This window comes from Natator depressus, chromosome 7, assembly GCF_965152275.1.
Source record: "Natator depressus isolate rNatDep1 chromosome 7, rNatDep2.hap1, whole genome shotgun sequence".
Classification (NCBI taxonomy): Eukaryota; Metazoa; Chordata; order Testudines; family Cheloniidae; genus Natator; species Natator depressus.
Window position 1 is genome coordinate 113,156,894 of NC_134240.1, and position 21,745 is coordinate 113,178,638.

The 21,745-nt window shown below is 38.7% G+C and overlaps 1 protein-coding gene across 3 annotated transcripts in view; it reads right to left on the reverse strand.

Moving 5' to 3' along the window:
• Positions 1-21,745, reverse strand: part of VTI1A (vesicle transport through interaction with t-SNAREs 1A) — a 356,160-nt gene that overhangs the window by 25,548 nt on the left and 308,867 nt on the right. The gene's annotated exons all lie outside the window — the stretch shown is intronic.

Here is a 21,745-nt window from a genome sequence, read left to right on the forward strand (position 1 = left end):
TCCAAGGAAACATATGTCAGTGAGGTACTTACTTGTATCAAAATACCAAGGGAGAAGAATAAAAGATAGTTTTGAAGAAAAGGATGATATAAAGAAGCAAGTGTCAAACTGTGAAGCTTATGTTATAAAAGCCTCATCTGTCTCTGTAGCATACATTCACTTACGGTAATAGGCAAATGTTACATTTACCGTGTAGTAAAAAGATGGAAATCAGTAATAATAAAAAAGATGCCAGAAGAACAAACACCTAATATCATTCAAACATTTGTTGGGAACAACCTCTCTTGTAAAAACAGAAATTGCATCATTTTAGATTCTACTTGAAATTAAGTGCTCAATTTTATACATATAATACACACAAATATACATATATTTGTACATTTAACAATGGAGACTATAATTTGGATCCATCTGGCATAAGGCTTGGATTTTAAATATTTCACAATATTGTTTCCCCTTTCTACGGAAGCACAATATTTCCAGAAGCCCCTCACGTAGCAGGAACTTTTGCAAAACATACTTGGATGTAACACATCATCTGAATGGGCTATAAATAGTGAAGGAGGAAAAACCCCAACCACCCTGTTCATTTTAGTTTCTTTTGCTGGGTCAACAACTGCAAAAAGAAAATAAATGTCCAGCCAAAGAAGAAACATGCACTAAGAAGAGGTACAGCATGCTTTGCGATATGTTAAACTCACTCTAGTGCCCAAATTTGAAAGGGGGTGGCAATGCAGTTTGTTAAAGTAAAAATGTGATAGGTAAGAGGAGAGTCCAGAGAGTAGAGGGGAGTTTTCCTTGCTAAATGATTTTTGTTTGAGCCTGAGTGGATATACATAGAGTATGTACTGAAAAGTATAAATATATAAGGATGCAAGTTTAATTGACTTCAGCTCCCTCCTTACTCACCCCCACTTTAAAAAAAAAAAAAAAAAGCAAATGGATGGATGAAAACTGTCACATCAGACAAACACACTCCCCTGTGACACTCTAAAAGGACTAGCTCTCTATCCTCCTGACAGGTTACAAAATGATCACATTTGCTGACACATCTTCCGCAAAACTGCTTTACTGCTTGTGTCCACTTTCCTAGCAGGAGATGAATGGCCTGCTTTGTCCTCATTTATCACTTAAAGCTGAACGAAGATCTGTCTTGTTTATTTTTCCCTTCCTCACTAGAAAGGCTCAAATACAGCATTAATTCTTTTGCAATGACAGCTAATTCAAACTTAACAGGCAATATTTACTCTGCCAAAGGGATGGTGGGGCAGGGGAGAGGGGGGATTCTCACTCTTAAAAAAACATGTAACAGTCTAACAAAATAAAGCTAATTAAGGTTCTCCCTGGTTTGCAGTTCAATGTAACACCTGAACGCACAGCTTCCCTTTATGGCGGTGTGACATTCTCTCCAAAACACCTGATAACAAACGATTTGCCCAAGTGGATGCATGAAAACCAGAATATGTATTTACTCAGTCACCCTCATCAGTCCTGAAAAGAAACTCAGCAAAATTGAAACTCAGCAGTGAAATAGATTAAAAGCATGAAAACTCTTAAAAAATTCTGCCTTAAGTAATATACAGTACAGCTGGGTTGACAACCATTTTATTTGTGGGATGAGGGCTCCAAGGCATCCATAATGCTAATTTACAAAGGATTAACTGTGGGTGAAACTTGCTTAATCTAACGCATAGTTAGGCAAATGCATACATAACATACTGAATGCTTAAATCATCTACTCGTATCTGGCCTAATTAATTTTGTTTCATCATTTCAGGCTGAGATAAATAAATAAATAAAATGATCCTTCCCAAAGTCTTATGTCTGATTCTCCAGCTGCACACCTGATTGCAAGATTACTTAATCTGCACCCGTGTCTCTAAAATCCTCCTCACAAGGACACTGAGTTATACATGCAGCCACCTGTATCTATCTGATAATTAAAGGTTCAGTTTAAGTGTGAGTCTAGGAAATACATATCAAAGTTCAATTTCTAGGAATCTGAATTACTCTGCTCAGTGCAGCAAAAAAAAAAAAAAAAAAAAAAAAAAAAAAAAAAAGTTAAGAGGAACAATTTAATCATCAGATAGGATGGATGTTATCAAAAGACTCCTCCACTGAAGCATTATATAGTTTTACTAGCCAAGTCTACAGTTAAAGAGTCATTTTATATTTTTTTTTTAAATGCTGGGTTCGGCTGTTTTACTTTCAAATGCACAAATAAAATTCAACCAAATGCAGAGTACCAGGAGGACAGGGCTGCAAAGAAAATGGACGAAGAGGTGTTGCAGCAACAGGACAACATTGTGGAGGGGTTAGAGAATGGGGAACATGCTGAAGTCTGGATCCGGTCACTGTGGCTCAGACTGAGAACACAACGTCTGGGCGTCAGCACGTTTCAGAGTCAATAAGCAAGGGCAGTCCTTCAGAGTAAAGAAAAAATCAAGTGGAAAGGGGGGTTTGAGTGATACCACGTAGTCATGCCAGCTCACAGTGGTAGAACAATGGTTGGCATTGGCAGGACCCATCTGTAGAGGAGCCTACTGTACTGTCACAGCCAGACACTGCCAGTGGGTATTGCTGTAGGCAACACAGCAAGGAATTTAAGGTGGGGGAGGTAACAATACTACCAAAGGGGGAAAAATGGGGCTCAACATCTGCTGCCAAAAAACCAAAAGGCTAATAAATTAGCATGGCAAAATTGATATGCTAACTTTTATCTCTATTACCTTACACGCAACTAAATCTACTGAATGAGGAGCCCAGAGCCGCCTTTGAAAATGCAAAGCATGTTTACAGGGTAAATAATTTAAGAAAGAATATACACTTGAAAGAAGACACCCACTGAAACATCCATGCCTAAAATGCCTGAAGGCAAAAACTTGTGCATTTGCATGCTGCATTTTATTAAGTAAGCGCACTGTAGTTTTAAAAGAATGCATGGCCAAATTAAGAGGAATGTGTGATTGAAACATCAAGGATTCCTCAAGTTTACATTATGAATCACAGTGCTGTTATACTCGATGAATTAACCATTTACTTGATGTAGCTCATGGGCTGAATTCATTGCTATAGATCTGCATTTTTGAGTGAGTTAAGAGCTAACTTCTGTGGTTTCATTCATATTTGAAACTATAAGAACACGTGGTACGTGCAATGATTCTACTTTTTGTTCAACAAACATCCCATCAAGTGGAAGTGGGACCAGTTCCAAACATTTGGGTTTGAAATGACAGAGAAATTATCAGCTACAGTTTAATGGGACAGTAAATTGCTGGGGGATGTTTACAGGAAGGTAGGAACATCATGCTGAACAAACCAAGCTAAAATATTTACACTTACAGTGCGCCCACTTCTGCCAAGTTTCCCACTCCTCTGTTTTGAAAGGCCTGACCTTTCCCCTGTGTTTGGTCACAATGCCTAACCTTTGAGCGAAAAGCCTCCTAGAGGCTCCCTTTGGAGCCAATGCCAACTTTGTTCTGTGAGTTGATGAACGACATAGTCAGCTTTCCATCCTAGAGGTCGAGAGGATCACCTCTGAGATGCACCCAATATCCACTGGTCTGGCGAACAAGCCCTACCATCCATTTCCAAACATTGCCGCCTTCTGCACATCAGTACACCATGGTCCCACCATGACACAAATTGTATTGCTTTATACATTTAAAAAAATTCTCTCCTCTGTATAGCTACACAAACACACACACAATGGCTCTAACTCTGTTTGTGACATGTTTAGATCCGCTCTGTATAAACATAAAGCAGCTCCAAAATAAGCTATTGCAAACCTTACATGAAGGATGCCAACTGTGTTTAAACCTTTTTATAAAACGTGATTCATTAGCAGGGGAGTGCACGACATCTATATGGGTTCAGCCTGATGTCTTGCACATGCCTTACTGCCTGATTGACCAGCACTGAATAATGATGCCTTGCCACTAAGCACTGATGGTACAATAACAGTTGTCATGAAAATTAGCAATCATGGGTAACGGATTACAAATATGGAACACAAACGAGCGAGTGCAGACTCTGGATACATAAAGAATTGTGTGTGCCTAACCTGAAATAATGAAGACTACAAAACAAACACTGCAAAAAAGTTCCAGCAGAAGTTCATCTCTGACACTGCTACAAGTTAAAAAAAAAATATATAAACAGCTTTGGGGATCAGCTAGCACACATTCATTACAACACAGGGCTGTATCTTGAAAGAAAAGCCTTAAAAACCAGTATCCTCAAGAACACAGATAGACTGATGACAAACTCAGGGCATATAATTATGCCCTGTCTCACAGCATTTCATGATAATTCATGCATTTAAGATTTAACTTGAAGTGCCTCCGATATGTTTTCTGGATGGAAGGATCCCCTCTGCATATATTGGAACACATTTTATATGGCTACGTTGACTACTTTGCCATTAAGTTTTTGGGTACCTAATTAAAGGTGACCAATAGCTATGCTTCCTGCTACTGGGGCATTGGGGCATGCAACATTGGGGCATGCAAATCAGACAGTAAGACTTTAAGTACCCAATATTCATTGACTGCTGGGATAGTGCCTGGTACAGCAGAGAAATATCTTTGTCCCGAGGATCTTACAATATAATTCAGACATGGGCAATCACAGGTAATATGCCAGGTCACCATGCAAACTCAGTGGACATATCCAGAAGAGAGCTTTGCTGAATGGCCTTGGGGAAGAAAGACATTGGGAGTGACTTGAAGAAAGGGCAGTTGCTCGATATGTGAGTTGGAGCACATGGAGTGGCATAAATGAAGATATAAAGGCCAAAGGGCCAACTACAAAGACTTGAAGAGCTCCGTGCAGTCTAAAAGCTTCCTCTTTCACCAAAACAAGTCGGTCCAATACAAGATATTACTTCACCCACCTTGTCTCTCAGATATGAAGGAAGCAGTTAGGACAGCCCTAGTTTTCCTGTTAGTGAAGGAGATTTCATTTATGCATCTGTTTTTGAAAACATGCAAATCCAGTTAAAGGTGTCAGATTGATAAGCCTTTGGAATAGAGAATACTCTTCCTCTGTTCAACACGTACCGACTGGAATGAGACAGAGCATTGCTTCTTCGCACTGCTCCACCAATGTGCCTCAACCCTATTGTTTCCATGTCCATTCACTCCATGCTGAGATCATTAACAAAATAGCCTGTTTATGTCAACAGGATGGCAGTGGTAGTGGGGGTTTCTGGGCCAGGGTCATCTGGAACTGAAGTGAGAACAATTCATTTTACACAGACCATACAGTGCTCAGAAGGGAACAACTTCTCTTCTGGCCACTGCTAGAGAAGACTCTATGCAACGTGGCAACCTGGAGGTGAAAGGATCAGCATCCCATTAATTTCCCGAGCCACTCTCTTCCCCGTAACCCCTTGTTTGGGTCATCTTTATCACCTTTCACAGATTAAAAATTCAGAATACAAAACTACCATCAACAAAGACATGTTAAATCCAAGGAAACTGTCTTTGAAAAATTCCAGGCCATGATGCAAATGAAATCAAATTAACTCAAATGAAAGCGGGCACTCCTCTCTTGTGCTGCTCAACAGCAATGCATTAAGGTCACACACCAGTGGTGTCGGGGAGAAAAAGCCATGGAACCAGTTCCTCGGAGGTATGATTGTTAGAGCGTGGTGGGAGCTGGCACTGCCTCGGCGAGCAGTAAGAACTAATGGAAGAGAATCTGGGGGAGACGTGACTCTGAAAAAGTTTCTCAGGAAGATGGGTTTTGAGTAACTGACTGTAAGGCCATGCTATTAAAAATGTTGAGTGCACCCCTCCATTTAAAAGTATATATCCTTTAGTTTCATGCTTTTTTTTTCTTAAGCCAGTATGGCAAAGTGCCAACAAGAGTATGTCAAAAGTGTACCTGCAAGCTACACTACCATGTTTCTTAGATGGTATCTTGATAGGAACCTTAGAAATAGCTCTAAGATGGATGGATGGATGGATGGATATGCCTTTAAAACGGTGGTGTTTTCTAGATTGCTGGGTATATATAATCCTGGTTTCCAAACAGTTAATGAACAAAAACACTTACAAATAAAGCAATTGTTACTCTAGCAGGAGCTTGTATTCAGCTAAAAAGCCTGACAAGAACATATATGATTGTGTACTGGTTATTGTTATAAGTGTGGTTTCATGTACATTCCATGCATATTCAAGAAAATGAAAATACATGTTTTAAAAAAGAAAACTTGTACTATACCAGAGTTGAGAACAATTAAGATTAGTCTAGAAATATATATATTAAGTGGAAGGAAGCAAGAAAGAAAATATGTAATATCCTTTGACTTGATTCAATTTTAATCTATAGCTTTTAGATGTGATTAAATTGGAGATTGGGCATTACGTGGTTTATAGTATTTCCCCCTTTTCACACTACATTTGACTGGGTGTCTTTTCGTATGGGAAGTTGACTACAATTGTCTTAATAATGTTGACCTCTTTTGTAAAAACCTGAAGGCATCTCAGCAATTGTTCCTGAAAATGTGCTATCCAAAATGTTACCACTTCATGGCACTTCTTGAATGATAGAAAAGCATATATTCATTTTTTTCCCCAAAAGCTTTAAAAGAAAAGAAAACAATCATGGCTAAGGCCATTTGTGAGATGGCATTAAAAGAGCCTACTCTGAGACAGATAAAAATAATGAGAATCTTTCTGTCAGGAAGGATTTAGAAAATATCACTAGCATTATTAAAATTTAATTTTTTACTGTGCTTTTTGGTTTCCCCTTTTCCAGTGATAATGAGCAGGACTGCGCACCTCCACATTGCTAGGACTTGTTTTGTGCAATAAATTCAGCCTTCCAGTCTGAAGACATTTCAGACAACGATTCTGACTGCTATAGGCTTATTTTTCAACCTGTGCTGTGCTTTGAGTCTCCCTATAAAAACCAGTTCATAAGCTAATTTTCCACAAGGCCAGTGGAACAAATAAAAATCAATTTTTGCTCAACTGTTTCAGAGAAATCCTGGGAATAGCTAAGACAGAACAGTGAAAAATAAAAAGGATCGATGTATTCACAAATGGTTTACCTGATAGAGAACTATCAAATTAGTTGACAGGAGATACTCACCACTATTAGAGTGTTTTCTTTTCAGCACGTTACAGCATTTCTATTAGGGGAGTAGAAAAGCCTCTACTTTGTTATGATCTCAGACACCTCAGTTTAATAACCATACCAGGTGCCCATGCACTTCATGAAACCACAGCAGATGAAGTCAAAGTTCAAGAGCACCTGCAGATCTTGCAACCAGAGGGACCCCTAAATGGAAACTGGGCTTTTCCACAGTTTTCATGATCTTGTGGCGGGTGTGAAGGTTCCTTTTTCATTGTTCACAGGGAGGCATTTATGACCTCAGGCCAACCCTGCCTAAAGGTATTTGGTCCATCAGGAAAGGAATAAAATGCAGAACTCTGTCCAGACTTCCTTCCCCATTAAAAAAATATGTTCAGAGTCACACTGAAGACTAATCAGTTGAATGCCTTTCAGAGAGTAAAACACACACATTTCAGAAGTTAGAGCAACCCATTCCTGAAACTTCAAAACTTTCAGAATCTCAAGTGCAACTCAAAAAGATTTAGGCATGTGGTCCAGTCCATTGTACAATCTCTTCAACTAATTTTCAAGTGTTTTGGAAACTGGGTGAGCAGATTGGGATTGGTTTGTTGTTCACGCCTGCTGGACTGTAATCTGAAGGACAGAATTTGCTTGTGAGTACAAAATAACCATCCCTGCTGCGGATAAAAAACAAATTTGAAATGTATAAGCTTAAACGTTACGGAAGCTATTTTTTAAGCAGTTGTAATCTCAATTCTAATATCTGCCATTTTATTCATTCCATTTTTATGAGTTTGGCATTAAAATGTAACTCACTTTAACAGAAAAAAAATAAAGGATTAAGTATGTCATACTGAAGTCAAGATGTATACTACCGATTTAAAATGATCACACACCATGGAGACATCATTTGTAGGGTCAAACAAAACACTACTCAATGGAAGGACAGCACGAAGTATATAATATTTATCAGATGAGAGGTACATGGAGTTAAACTGTTACACTGCCAATAAACAACATCAATAAGGAGTGTGTATAGAAAAATAATGTAACACCTTAAGAAAGGAAACTAACAAAGAATCTACCAGACTGCTCAGTGTTCTAGGAGACGCTAACCCCCATTCCTTACCACACATTTTGACTCTGAATCTCTCATATGGATGATAATTTGCTTATGATATCTGCCTGATTTAGAGCTAATCTTCTGTAAATTAACTCCTAATGCTGTCTGAAATAATCCTCTTAATGTTGGGCTGTCTTTAGTACTTTACATCAAACACCATGAAGTATATAAACATATAGGCACATAGCATTTGTAGTACTGTTGGCTGCTATTGAATAATTGCTATGGTATGGGGTTCAACTGTGTCTTGAAGACGTGGGTCTGTGTTAGTGTGGTGTGGAACTGTGCTGCCCCAGGGGGAGCTCCAGGAGCACCAAAGGCAGTGTTACCACTGCCCAATCCATTCAAAGGGGGCAGCCTACTCTATCTGCATGGGCAGTAGGAGAGATCTTGGCCCCACCCCTGAGGTGTATTGCCACCTATGGGGCACATGAAAAGAGCAGTCCTTGTGTTCCAAGCCTCATGCCTCCATAAATACATGGTAATGAGAAAGCATAAACAATCTATAGTTTTGAGACAACAGAATGACAAGATCTGTGTTAAGCAGCACTAATTATCAGTTGGGAGCATAATCTGATAACTGTTTTGAAAAGACAGGGACAGATAATTTTGTTTCTTCAGACAGGCAAAGTACTTTTTAAGGGTTTTACTTCACCATCAGCCAACTTAATATTACTGTCAATGTGCTAACGTATTAAAAATAGTGCTGTCAATTAATCGCGGTTAACTCGCGCGATTAACAAAAAAATTAATCGCACTTAAAAAAATTAATCATGATTAATCGCACTTTTAATAGAATACCAATTGAAATTTGTTAAATATTTGTGGATGTTTTTCTACATTTTCAAATATATTGATTTCTATTACAACACAGAATACAAAGTGCACAGTGTTCACTTTATATTATTATTTTTATTACAAATATTTGCACTGTAAAAATGATAAACAAAAGAAATTCACCTCATACAAGTGCTGTAGTGAAATCTCTTTATCGTGAAAGTGTAACTTACAAATGTAGATTTTTTTGGTTACATAACTGCACTCAAAAACAAAACAAATGTAAAACTTCAGAGCCTACAAGTCCACTCAGTCCTACTTCTTGTTCAGCCAATTGCTAAGAGAAACAAGTTTGTTTACATTTACAGGAGCTACTGCTGCCTGTTTGTTATTTACAATGTCACCTGAAAGTCAGAATAGGCATTCGCATGGCACTTCTGTAGCCAGTGATGCCAGGTATTTACGTGCCAAATAGGATAAACATTCGTATGTCCCTTCATGCTTTGGCCACCATTCCAGAGGACATGCTTCCATGCTGATGATGCTCATTAAAAAAATAATGCGTTAATTAAATTTGTGACTGAACTCCTTGGGGGAGAATTGTATGTCTCCTGCTCTGTTTTACCTGCATTCTCTCATATATTTCATGTTATAGCAGTCTCAGATGATGACCTAGCACATGTTCTTTTAAAGAACACTTTCACCGCAGATTTGACAAAATGCAAAGAAAGTACCAATGTGAGATTTCTAAAAATAGCTAAAGCACTCGACCCAAGGTTTAAGAATCTGAAGTGCCATTCGAAACCTGAGAGGGACGAGGTGTGGAGCATGCTTTCAGAAGTCTTAAAAGAGTAACACTCCAATGCAGAAACTACAGAACCCAAACCACCAAAAAAGAAAATCAACCTTTTGCTGGTGGCATCTGACTCAGATGATGAAAATGGACATACATAGATTCGCTCTGCTTTGGCTTTTTGTCGAACAGAACCCATCATCAGCATGGACACATGTCCTCTGGAATGGTGGTTGAAGCATGAAAGGACATGGGAATCTTTACAGCATCTGGCACATAAATATCTTGCAATGTCAGCTACAACAGTGCCATGCGAATGTCTGTTCTCACTTTGAGGTGACATTGTAAACAAGAAATGGGCAGTATTATCTCCTGCAAATTGTAACCAAACTTGTTTGCCTGAGCGATTGGCTGAACAAGAAGTAGGACTGAATGGACTTGTAGGCTCTGAAGTTTTACATTGTTTTGTTTTTGAATGCAGTTATTTTTTTTGTACATAATTCTACATTTGTAAGTTCAACTTTCATGATAAAGAGACTGCACCACAGTACTCTTATTAGGTGAATTGAAAAATACTATTTTGTTTTTTACAGTGCAAATATTTTAAATAAAAAATAAATATAGAGTCAGCACTGTGCACTTTGTATACTGTGTTGTAAATGAAATCAATATATTTGAAAATGTAGAAAACACCCAAAAATATTTAAATAAATGGTACAGTATTCTATTATTGTTTAACAGCTCAATTAATTGCGATTAATTTTTTTAATCGGGCGGTTAATCGCGATTCATTTTTTAATTGCTTGACAGCCCTAATTAAAAATATTTTTTCCACTGAATACACTGAAATATTTTTCTCCCACAACATTAATTTAATGACACAGTCCGAAACCCTAATTGATATTAGTGAGCAATGAAATTCCAGCATATTCTTTTCCTTGTTTTTCAAACATAAATGGCATTCACAAGCTTTAGTGAATGGGCCCCTTTATGGTTTAACAGGCAGTTTATTGGCCCAGACTCCAATGTATAACAAGCACAATTGCAAAAGCAATCCATTTTTAACTGAAAGATTCACATATTTTTACTAACAAAATTACTCAATTAACAAGTAATGGTCAGATAAAGGTTTTAAAAAACATTTTTCTATGGGGAATGTTGTATTATATTATATTAAATGATATTCTTGCCATAGTAAACATTTATAGGGGGTTATTCAATGAAAAAAAGTCATATTGTTTAATACTACTTCATTTGAGTTGATTTTTCTTTATTACAGCCCAGATAAAGCACAGTGATCAGTGAGTTGTATGTGCCCAACAGCCCCGCAAGAGTCTTGTGGAAATGTATAAAACAAGCAGCGATACAGTCCTTTGCCAAACACGGTCATAAATTTTTTATTTGGCAGCTAACATTCTCACTCCTTTTCTTGGCAGCTATTGGGACCTTTAGCAAGAAAGGTGCAGGAGAAAAATACCTTGTTTAGAGATGTTTTCAACACTTTCTGGGATTTTTCAGAACTTCTGCCTGCAGCACATTTTTACAACCACAGTCTCCAATCACCTGATGAGTAGCTGGTGGTTTTTAACTTTTTTTTTTCTTTTTTTTAAATATAGACAGCTTACTACCCCCTCTGGCCTTCAGCCTAGAATGTAGGCTTTTTTTTTTTTTTTTTTTATTTTGGTGTGTGTTCCAGGGATACAAGTGGTTGCTCCTCTCTGTCTAGACAAAAAACTGAAAATAATATCAGAATGTACCTTTCATTGCTCCTGATACTATCTGTATCTTATTCCCAGATGACAGAGATAAATGAAAGGCAAACATGTGCTGATTACTTTTGCATTTTTCTTCAGAGAGCTCTACAAAAAACTGGTCACAGGTGCAGCTCCCTCGGTCCGTCAGAGGACTGACTGATAAACAGAATCGTGAAATAGATTTCTGCACCCAGGCCCACTCCTCAGCTGATTGTTTAAAAAAAAAAATCCACTCAACTTGACATCTGATACCCAGTTTTTTACAGTGCTGGTAAATCTGTTATTGTGCTTGTGCAGGTACAGCTGCTGGCTTTCTTGGACATACAGCGCTGTGCGCTGGGTTATGAAGGAGAGAATTAAACACTAAATTGTCAACAGTCACTTAATTGAAAAAATCACTTGTAGTGATATTATATTGTATGCATTACTTCTATGCTGCAAACAATGAAAGAGGTGCCCATTTCAAATTCCAATGACTGCCTGATGTACCCACCTAGCACCGATGAATATATTTTGGCTCTAGTTTCATGACATATGAAATCACAGTCTGTCTTAAACAGCTGTAGAGAAACAAATGGACTTTTTTTTTTTTTTTGGAAATCAGGAACATTCAATCTCTGTAGGTTTTTCTCTGATATGACAATGTATCGAATCAGAGTTCTCTTTAAACAGTAGATGCTTATTAAAGAACACAGTTACAACTACAGACACAAAAGAAATAGATTTCCACACAGTTTAAGTTCCAGTTTTGTCTCCCTTGTTTACCAGGGGCTTCATCCTCTCTGGAACTATATATAGCATACAGAGACATCTAGTGGTTGAATAAAATATCAGAAATAAAAATATAATTAAATCTAATGTAACTCCATTGAAGTAAGTGCAGTTATGCCAGGGATGAAATGGCCCAATTTTGTCTCTCACTAACAGAGATGAACAAATCACAAATGGATAGAACTGTCTTTTTAAAGCCACTTCACACAAACATATCACTTTGGGGTGCAAGAGTCTTCTTCTGTGCAGCTCCTGCCTTTTGGAAAAGCCTTCCTGTAGCTTACTACTTCCTTGACTCTTTTCAAATCACAACCTAACAACATCTTTTCTCCCTTTTAATTTCTCTCTCTCTTTGCTATTATATTTCACTTCATAAATAATAAATAATAATACTACCTAGCTCTTATATAGCACTTTTCATCAGTAGATCTAAATGCATGGTTTAATTGCAAAACATTGTTTTAGAGCCAGTTTCTATGAAAGCTGTCATACACAACAAAAACCTATTGGACAGTGACAGGGAAATGTAACTTTATGAAAAATAATACTCCAAGAGAAAGAAAAGCATGTATACCAATAAGAAAAAAATTAAATAGCTTATGGAGGCTGAGGGTTTGATCCATAGGCCACTGAAGTCAATGGGCTTTGGATCAGGTCCTATATCTTTTAAAGAATATAAACATACAAAGTCTCACATTATGTTTTAAATCGATGTTATGGGCCTGATTCTGCTCAATGTTACACCGTTGTAAATCAACAGTAACTCAGTGGAGTTACACCACCTCAAGATTGAGTCAGGCTCTACATCTCAAGGACAGAACTCGTGCCAGGGATGTGAAACAGATGTTGCTTTCCTCATTTATTTGTTTAGTAAACTTCAGGTCAATAGAACTTTCAGAGGGCAGGTCGGTGTAACACTTCTGGATCTTCCTTTTGAGAGAAAGAGAGAGAGAGTGTGTGTGTGTATATGCATCGTGTTTGAATTAAAACTGGGAAACGATCTCTTATTTTTTTTAAACTTTACTTGAGCTATGCACAATTCCCTTGGGGCAAAGAGAAAGCTAGCTATTTGTGGATGGGAAAAAGGGCTTTTGTGAGCTGCAAAACTGCATCACTGAAAGCTGCTTCTTTTAAAAAGAATAAAAAACATTTGATACTATTTTAAGAGAAAACATGGGTAAATATTTCAGTTTTTGCATGTTGCCTCATTAACGAATTTAGCAGTAAAACATTACACTTTATAATTAAGTTCCCTTAGTTTGCTCCTGCCCAGAAGTTTGTCAATACTCTCTGGGATAAGTAAAATCAAGAAATAGTGAAAGCAATTTCCAACAGCTTGCTCAAGCAAATCTATCAGAGGCTTAAACTCACTTCAGAACACTGAAATTTGAGACGCCATATCAAATAAGCAGCTTTTTCCCCCTGAAGAGTAGAAACTGGGTGTAGCTAACCTAGTGCATAATAGGTTTATTCTCATTCACAAAACAGGAATTACTTTATGGCCCCAAAGTAAAACTAGTATAAGAAATATGCTAGCAGATTTGCTGCAGATGTGTGCTGTGACACGTATGCAGAGAATCTGTTATTAATCCCATGCAAACTTTTTAATATTTATACAGTGTAATGCAGGAAACCATTAAGCTGAAGGTTCTGAATTATTAAAAACTAAACCAAAAAAGGATCTGAAGTTTGAGATGGTCAAGCTTATTTTCAAACAGTATCAGTTTAATTCACTGATTCTAGGGTATCCCCACCCTCCACTGCTTACATTTATTTTAATGACTATTGTGTGTTTCTTTTTGTGTATGTATTCAACCTCTTTTATTGTAACACATGACAGTTCATAGCGAAAGTGCAGCTTTTCAACTCTCTCGTTTACCGGACTGTGACAGGAATGTTCTTGCTAGGGGGTTTGTTTGGGAGTGCTCTGGATACGTATAGAACAGGAAATAGTCTGTCTCAAATGCTGGAAAACCTATCTTTCACCTGAATCTTTCAAAGCTTGTGTCAGAACATAACTAGAACCTATGTATTTGCACAAGAGTTACGATTACTATAGGCAATTATACCATGGAAATGCAGGAACCTGACAAAGTAATTAATCAAATTATTTTTCACAATTTCAGTTCACCCCTAAAATTTTTCTTACTTCCAAAGCAGATGGATATTATATTACCAAAGCTGTTGAAAGGGTGTAACACTATCCATGAAGCCAAAGGCCACTAAAACTATGCAATGCATAAATTTTTATTGTTTGCTCAGTATTGAAATCTCATTAGGGCTCATAACTCTTCTGCACACTGCGAACATTTGCATCTGCTGATCATGAGAACTTAGATGGAATGTATACCTTTGGCTAACTTACTTGTTATGTTTTTAGATGAGAATGTGTGTGTCGCTTTTTTAAAGCCCTTACACAGCTGTGATTTAAGTGTCCACTTTTAAAACAAAATATATTAAAACTTTCAGTTAAAATATCTCAAGGTTATTTTATTGCTGGCAACATCCACGATCATCATGTACAAAAGCTTCATCTGACTTAGTATTCAGAATAATCATTGTTTGAAAACGGTGCCCTATAGAACATTTCGCTTCATTTATCCTTTCTGCGGTCACATTTTAATTAGATTAGAATTTGTCCTCCAATTAGCTTTCATTAAACTCTATAGATTACAGCAAAAATCTCCACTGAGTTATGCTTCAGAATTCTGCCTAAAGTTTAAAATAAAATAACTGCAAATGAAGTGATTATGAAGATTACTACTATGCAAAAAACATCAGTCGTTTCCTGGTTTACTTATACATTTAACTCTGTAATTTATTTTGCCATCTTCAATACCTCTGCATTCTCCAGAGTAGTAATCATAATAATACCTTACAGTTATAGAATTCCTTTAATTCCCAAGTATCCTTAGGGGCCTGATTCTGCAATCCTGTCACTGAAACTGCTCAAGTGAATGCTATTTAGTGCAAGTAAGGGATGTGAATTAGACCCCAACTACAAGCCAAATTATGACACTTGGATACCATTGATTGCTACTGGGTCATAGTCAAAGCCAGAGTAGGACTTGATAAGTGTACACATGGAATTGCTTCATCTACTCTGGGATAGGATTGAATAGTGCACAGCAACACCATGTTCTCTTTAGGACAGGGTGTGAAAACAGATACTGTCTCCAATGTAAATTGCAGGGAAAACTGAAAACGTAATTACCCAAACTGGAAAGGGCCCAGTAGGAAAATGGGCCTAATAAGATTACTGTAATGTTAGTTCCGTCTTTAAATGAGAAATTGCCAAGTGCAGTTGCCCTTGTGTTGGAACTTTGCTGATGCCTAGCATACATGCAAATTTACTACACGCTGAAGGCAACAAATTACAGATTCGCAAAAAGAAAAGGAGTACTTGTGGCACCTTAGAGACTAACCAATTTATTTGAGCATAAGCTTTCGTGAGCTACAGCTATGCTCCAATAAATTGGTTAGTCTCTAAGGTGCCACAAGTACTCCTTTTCTTTTTGCGAATACAGACTAACACGGCTGTTACTCTGAAATTACAGATTGTGGGTCCAATCCTCCAGACTCAGGAGCATGGATGGATCCTTATTCCTGAATGGAGTCCCACTTGGGCACACAAGACTCAGTGCTGGATTAACACTAAACAGAAATTCTCCTCCAATAACAAAGATAAGCACCAATGAAAGAGAGGAATATCTTTAATGAGATACAATTTGCCCATGATTTTTATATATATTATCTATACACACACACACACACACACACACAACACGCAGCCAGCATCTGAAAGCTAAAAATAGACACACTTCTGTTAAAAAAACAGAAACCTGCCTTAACTCCATCAATATACTTTAGACAGGAGGCACACAGTGGAAAACAAATATTTTGCTAAAAAATAAATGCCATTTGTATGACAAAGCAGAAACATCGGAGCAACAATTATAAGAATATTAATAAAAATGAATTAGACTAACAATAATAATGCCTCACAATTTTCATCTTCAAAGTCCTGTTAAATACACATTAATTAATTATTAGAACAAACTTTAACGGATTCATCTTCATATCACTCAGGTGAGTAGTATTATCCCCATTTTACAGAAAGCAAAACGGAAGGTTAAGAGATTAAGGGCAGGTCTACACTACAGCGGGGTTCGATGCTCTGAGATCGATCCACCAGCGGTCGATTTAGTGGGGCAAGTAAAGTCCCGCCAAATCGACTGCAGATCGCTCTCCAGTAGATCCCTATATTCTACTCCCCGATGAGAAGAATAAGGTAAGTCGACGGGAGAGTTTCTCCCATCGACCCTCCGCGGTGTAGACCCCATGGTAACTCGACCTAAGGTACGTCGACTCCAGCTCTCTCCCATCAGCTTAGAGCATCTTCATTAAAGAGCTACAACGGCACAGCCTAAGGGCACGTCTACACTTAAAATACTGCACGGATGCAGCATTTTACGTGCAGACATGCTCTCAGGGTACGTCTACACTATGAGAAAAGACCCGCAGAAGGGCAGCGGCTGGCCCAAGTCAACTGACTTGGGTTTGCAGGTCTTGGGACGCAGGGCTATAAACCAGCAGTATAGATCTTCGAGCTCAGCTTGTAGCCTGGGCTCTGAGACCCTGCAAGGGCGGAGGGTCTCTGAGCTTGAATGTCTACACTGCTATTTTTAGCACTTCAGCCCGAGCCAGCTGTCCTTGGGCTCTGAGACTCAGTGCCATGAGTTTTTTTTTTTTAAATCACAGAGCAGACCTACGCTTAGGAACCAAAGGCTCATGCTCTTAGTTAACTAAGCCACTTTTGAAAGTGGGACATGGGCTCCTAAATCACTTAAACAGTTGAATTTTTTTTTGCCCAGTGTAACCAAAAAATGCACAAACCCCAAAGTTAAGCACAAGAACCTGGGAATGCACCTTTGTCACGATGAGATGCAACCATGGCATGAGGATGGCTAAAGCGTTGGCATTTCACGCTGACTATGGCCATGAAAACTTTAGGCGTTGAGAAATTCTATATATAACTTTATATCCTTACAAAATACAACCTACATACTTGGAAAAGAATTATAAATTAATCCCTGTTATTTTAATCCCTGCTTTTTTATTTAGCACCAACCATAAAGAGAATTTTTAATAAAGAAATAACCTCAGGTTACTTTTTATTGGCGTGTGATTTATAAAGCTTTAGAAAGGTATCTATTCTGGAAGTATAGTGTGCCCACTGCTATTTTTGCAATGGAAACGGAAACGCAAACTGGAAATGGAGTCATTCATTCACACTTACAGGATTACATCTCGCTGACAGGCATGCAAACTTGGAAAGGTGCTACACAGTTGCTCTTAAAATATTATATTATAATTTTTTTTGTTTTAGCTTCAATTAAACAAATGTTAAAGAAGAATCAGAACTTCATTAGGGCTATGGGTTCATTGTTTGCAATAGATCATTTCTGGAAATTGTAAAGGATGAGAAAATCAATGCACTTTTAATAAATATATCTCACCAGGCAATTATTTTGATAAAATCTTCAGGGAAAGTGAAGAACATAAAAAAAAAAGGGTGAGAACATGGCTGAAAAAAATCTGTTTAAAAATTTGAACAAATTTTCCTGGAATGGGTTTTGCAGTATTTGTACAGATCTGGTAAGTACTGAGTTTGTGATCTGAATTTGGAATGTTCTGCGAAGCACACTACAGATTAGAGATGGGCCGAAAGTAAAACCATACACTTGAAGCCTTTTTGAATTTGTGGATTCTACAAGTAGATGCAAATTAGATCCAAAATCAGGAGAAACCTATTTTCTGGTTACCATTTAAGATCTTACAAGAACAGTTTAATCCTGTGAGATTATCTGCATTTCAAAACAGCAGAAGAATAGATCCACTGAGTTTGCAAGATTTTTGCAACTTTGGGTTTACAAGAACAGCTCCTGAGATTTCAGCTTCCCTGAACCTGAATCCGGGTGAGAGTGTATCAAGGTTTCTGCTCTCTGGCAGTCTTTTGTTGCCTCACACAGCCACTCCTGCAGTGGCTGGCAGCAGAATCCGGGTGCGCTCTCTACTCTGGGTGCTAGTCCAGGGACTCTCTAGACTGCAGCCAAGGTCTGTTGCACTCCATACCTTGCTGCATTTCCCTGGGCGCTTTCCTAACAATCTGGCTCTCCCTTGCTTCTCTGGGTCTGCCAGCTTTACTCCTCCCAGGGAGTGACTGCAGCCTTTCCCAGCAGCTCCTACCTGCTGCCTACTCCCTGGCTGTCTGGAAGACTTGCCTGTTCCTGCACAGGGGCTGGAGCACCCACAGGGAAAAATTAGTCAGTGCTCTGCATCCACTGTCAGCCAAGCTCCCTGCCCCCCCGTCTCACCTCACCTCTGCCTCCTCCCCTGAGCGCGCGGCGTCCCCGCTCCTCCGCCTACCTCCCAGTGCTTGCCGCCACAAAACAGCTGTTTCATGGCATAACAAGCTCCAGGAGGGAGGGGGGAGGAGCGGGAATGTGGCACGGTCAGGGGAGGATGCGGGGAAGAGGCGGGGACGGGGCGGGGTTTTGGGGAAGGAGTCGAATGGGGCAGGGAGGGGCGGAGTTGGGGCGGGGACTTTGGGGAAGGGGTTGGAATAGGGAGAGGCGGGAGGGGGCAGGGCAGGGGTGCAGTTGGGGCTGGGCCGGGGGCAGAGGGGGGTTGAGCACCCATCAGCGCCAACAGAAGTCGGCGCCTATCCTCCTAATTAGGGTTTTTCTCTCAGCCGTAATTCCCCCCTCCACCCACCCTGCCAGTTTGCCACCTAATAGGCTAATTGACCCCTCTGGCCTGCCCTAATCCCTTCAGGTCAAGGGGGAGAATGCCCGCTATAAAACTCCTATCACACTCCTATAAAACTCAGGATGATACAGGAGGCATATTACTCAAAACAAACATGAGCTGCACATTTTCTGGAAGTTTCTTCTCTCCTTCTTCTGATTGAAATATACAGCAAGTGGGGCTTGTGCACTGTTTCTCATATACTCCTCTACAAATATTACAATTATCCAGAAAAAAAAATCAATTTTTTTACAGTGAAAAAGTGTTAGATTTTTCTAGAACCGCTCTTGCATATTGACTTCCTATAGCAAAGCTAATTAAGTTTTAGGTCAGTCTGATGTGTCAAAAATCGCTCGGATCACAGAACTGAACCCAAGTAGACTAGCCAGAATTTCTTCATTCAAACCATGTCTGAGAGAAAGCTACACCTGAGATTGTGCAGAAGTACGAAAGGTCCCAGAATTGCTCATATTTGTTTCTACTTACTATTTCTTTACTATAACTTCTCCTTAAAATATCCTGACAGAATGTAGATTATGGGCTTGCTATGTACCCTTTTTTTCCAAAGGAAGCTAACAGTGAGCCCTAGGAGGAACGGACTCTTGAGGGGTGGTGTTTTTGTTTTTAACTTTGTTCACTCCCCTCAGCTACTGACCAAAGCTACACATCAGTCAAGGTCTATGGTTCCTTGAAAAATAAAAGGTTTAAAAAAAAAAAAGGAGTAAACCAGCAAAGATGTTATACTGGAAATATAGCAAATACTCTACATTTGGGAAACAATTTCCATCCATGGGTTGACCAGAGCAACTTTTAGTCTCTGGAGATTTGGATTCAAATCCAGTTTAGAATAAGTGTCAAGGTCTCATATGAATCTAGATTCTCCACACACACAAAAAATAACACCAAATCTTTGTTCTCGTTTCAATATGTTTGAAAGAGGCCAACGATCTAACTAGCAGAGAGTGTTGCAGATTCGGAACTGATTTTGTAGAACTGTGTTTGGAAACTGGCACAGTGCGTTACCAGATTATGTCTATTTCCTTCCTGTTTTATTAGTTCCTCACTTTCATAAGCACTAAAAAACAAACAAGCAAACAAACCAAAAAGCACACAAACCATCAATTAGGAGAACAAGGACAAGGAAAATAATTGTGTACACTGCATACATTAATTATGTAAAAGATAAAATGGATGCAAGATGCAACAACATAGATTACTACACTACTTGTTGCATTTCTGAATCTGTGGGAATAAGGAGGAATTATCTTGATAATTTACTAAATGTAGAAGACCCTGAACAGACTGCACCAGGCCTGCATCAATTTCTCTGGTTACATTTCCTGACTGACTCCTCCTACTTTTGGCATACTGGGCTCAATTCTCAGATCTGGACAAACTGCACAGCACAGAACTCAAAAGTGGGGCATGCAAAGGTGGTTTCATGACACCTTTGTGTACTCCTATTCTGGGATTTGCCCAGCCTCCCAAGAAAATTACAGCAGTCCTACACTTGGCTGCCAGCAGCCAGTTGTGTCAGTTCTATACCATTGAAGGAATCCTAACACCCCAGGGGGGAGATTGCTAGCAAGATCCTACAGCTTTCCACCACCAGAGCAGCTTACAGTCAGTGGCCATGAGCTAACAGGAAAGCTGGCCTGTTTAAATGCAAAGATAAGTAAGTATTGTCAAGGCAATGTGAACATATTGGTTAGTTGCACCTAAATTCTGCAGCAAGGACCCTGAATTCTGCAGCATTCAGGTGCAGCAGCTTCAGGGAAAATCAAAACTGGAGGTTTTTATTGAATGAAAATGAAAATGACGAATACAATCAGAAAAGTCATTTGGTCACTTATTTATACCTGTATTGATATTAAATTCAATTTGTTTTAAACTCTACTCTTTTGTTTCTGGTTTTCAATATGCTGCAGATTAGTGTATTGACAAGGCAGAACTGCATTGCAGAAACTATCAAAGAAAAGATTTTGGCAGTTTCCAGGGAATATTTGAGGCCTTTGGCAGCAAGATGGCATGGGAGGCTACTTAGGATTGTGAGACAAATAAATTGGGTAGATGACTAACATGAGCAGCAGTGAAATAGTTAATACTGATAATTACACAATCACCATGAGGTTTCAGCCATTACAATCCATTAAAATGAATCTGACCAGGTCATATCTCTTTTGTAGCTGTTGCATTATATTGTAGTTTTAAACTGTATGCGGATTCACAAATCAGACTCCATTGTACCAGTTTACACTCCGCTCCTATTTGGAGCATTATCTTTGTAACCATGAAGCTAGAAACAGGTTTTTGTGTTTTTAAGGAAAGCTCTGATTCTGAAACACAACTCTGCTGTGAAGGGCAGATTCTGTATGACTGCAGAATACACAGACCCCTGGAATATGGTAACTATATCAAGATTGTTTTACAAAACTTCATCAACTTAACTTTACATTTACCAAAAAGATTTTTTTTACTATAAAATCATTCTTATTACACTAAGTGTCAACTTTCACACTTCAAGACAAAAGCCAGCCATTAAGTGGGGGGTAAGGAAGAAACTCATCCACCTTCTTCAGAAGCATTTGGTACTGGCCACTGTTGGAGTTAGATATGAGTCTATCAGGACAG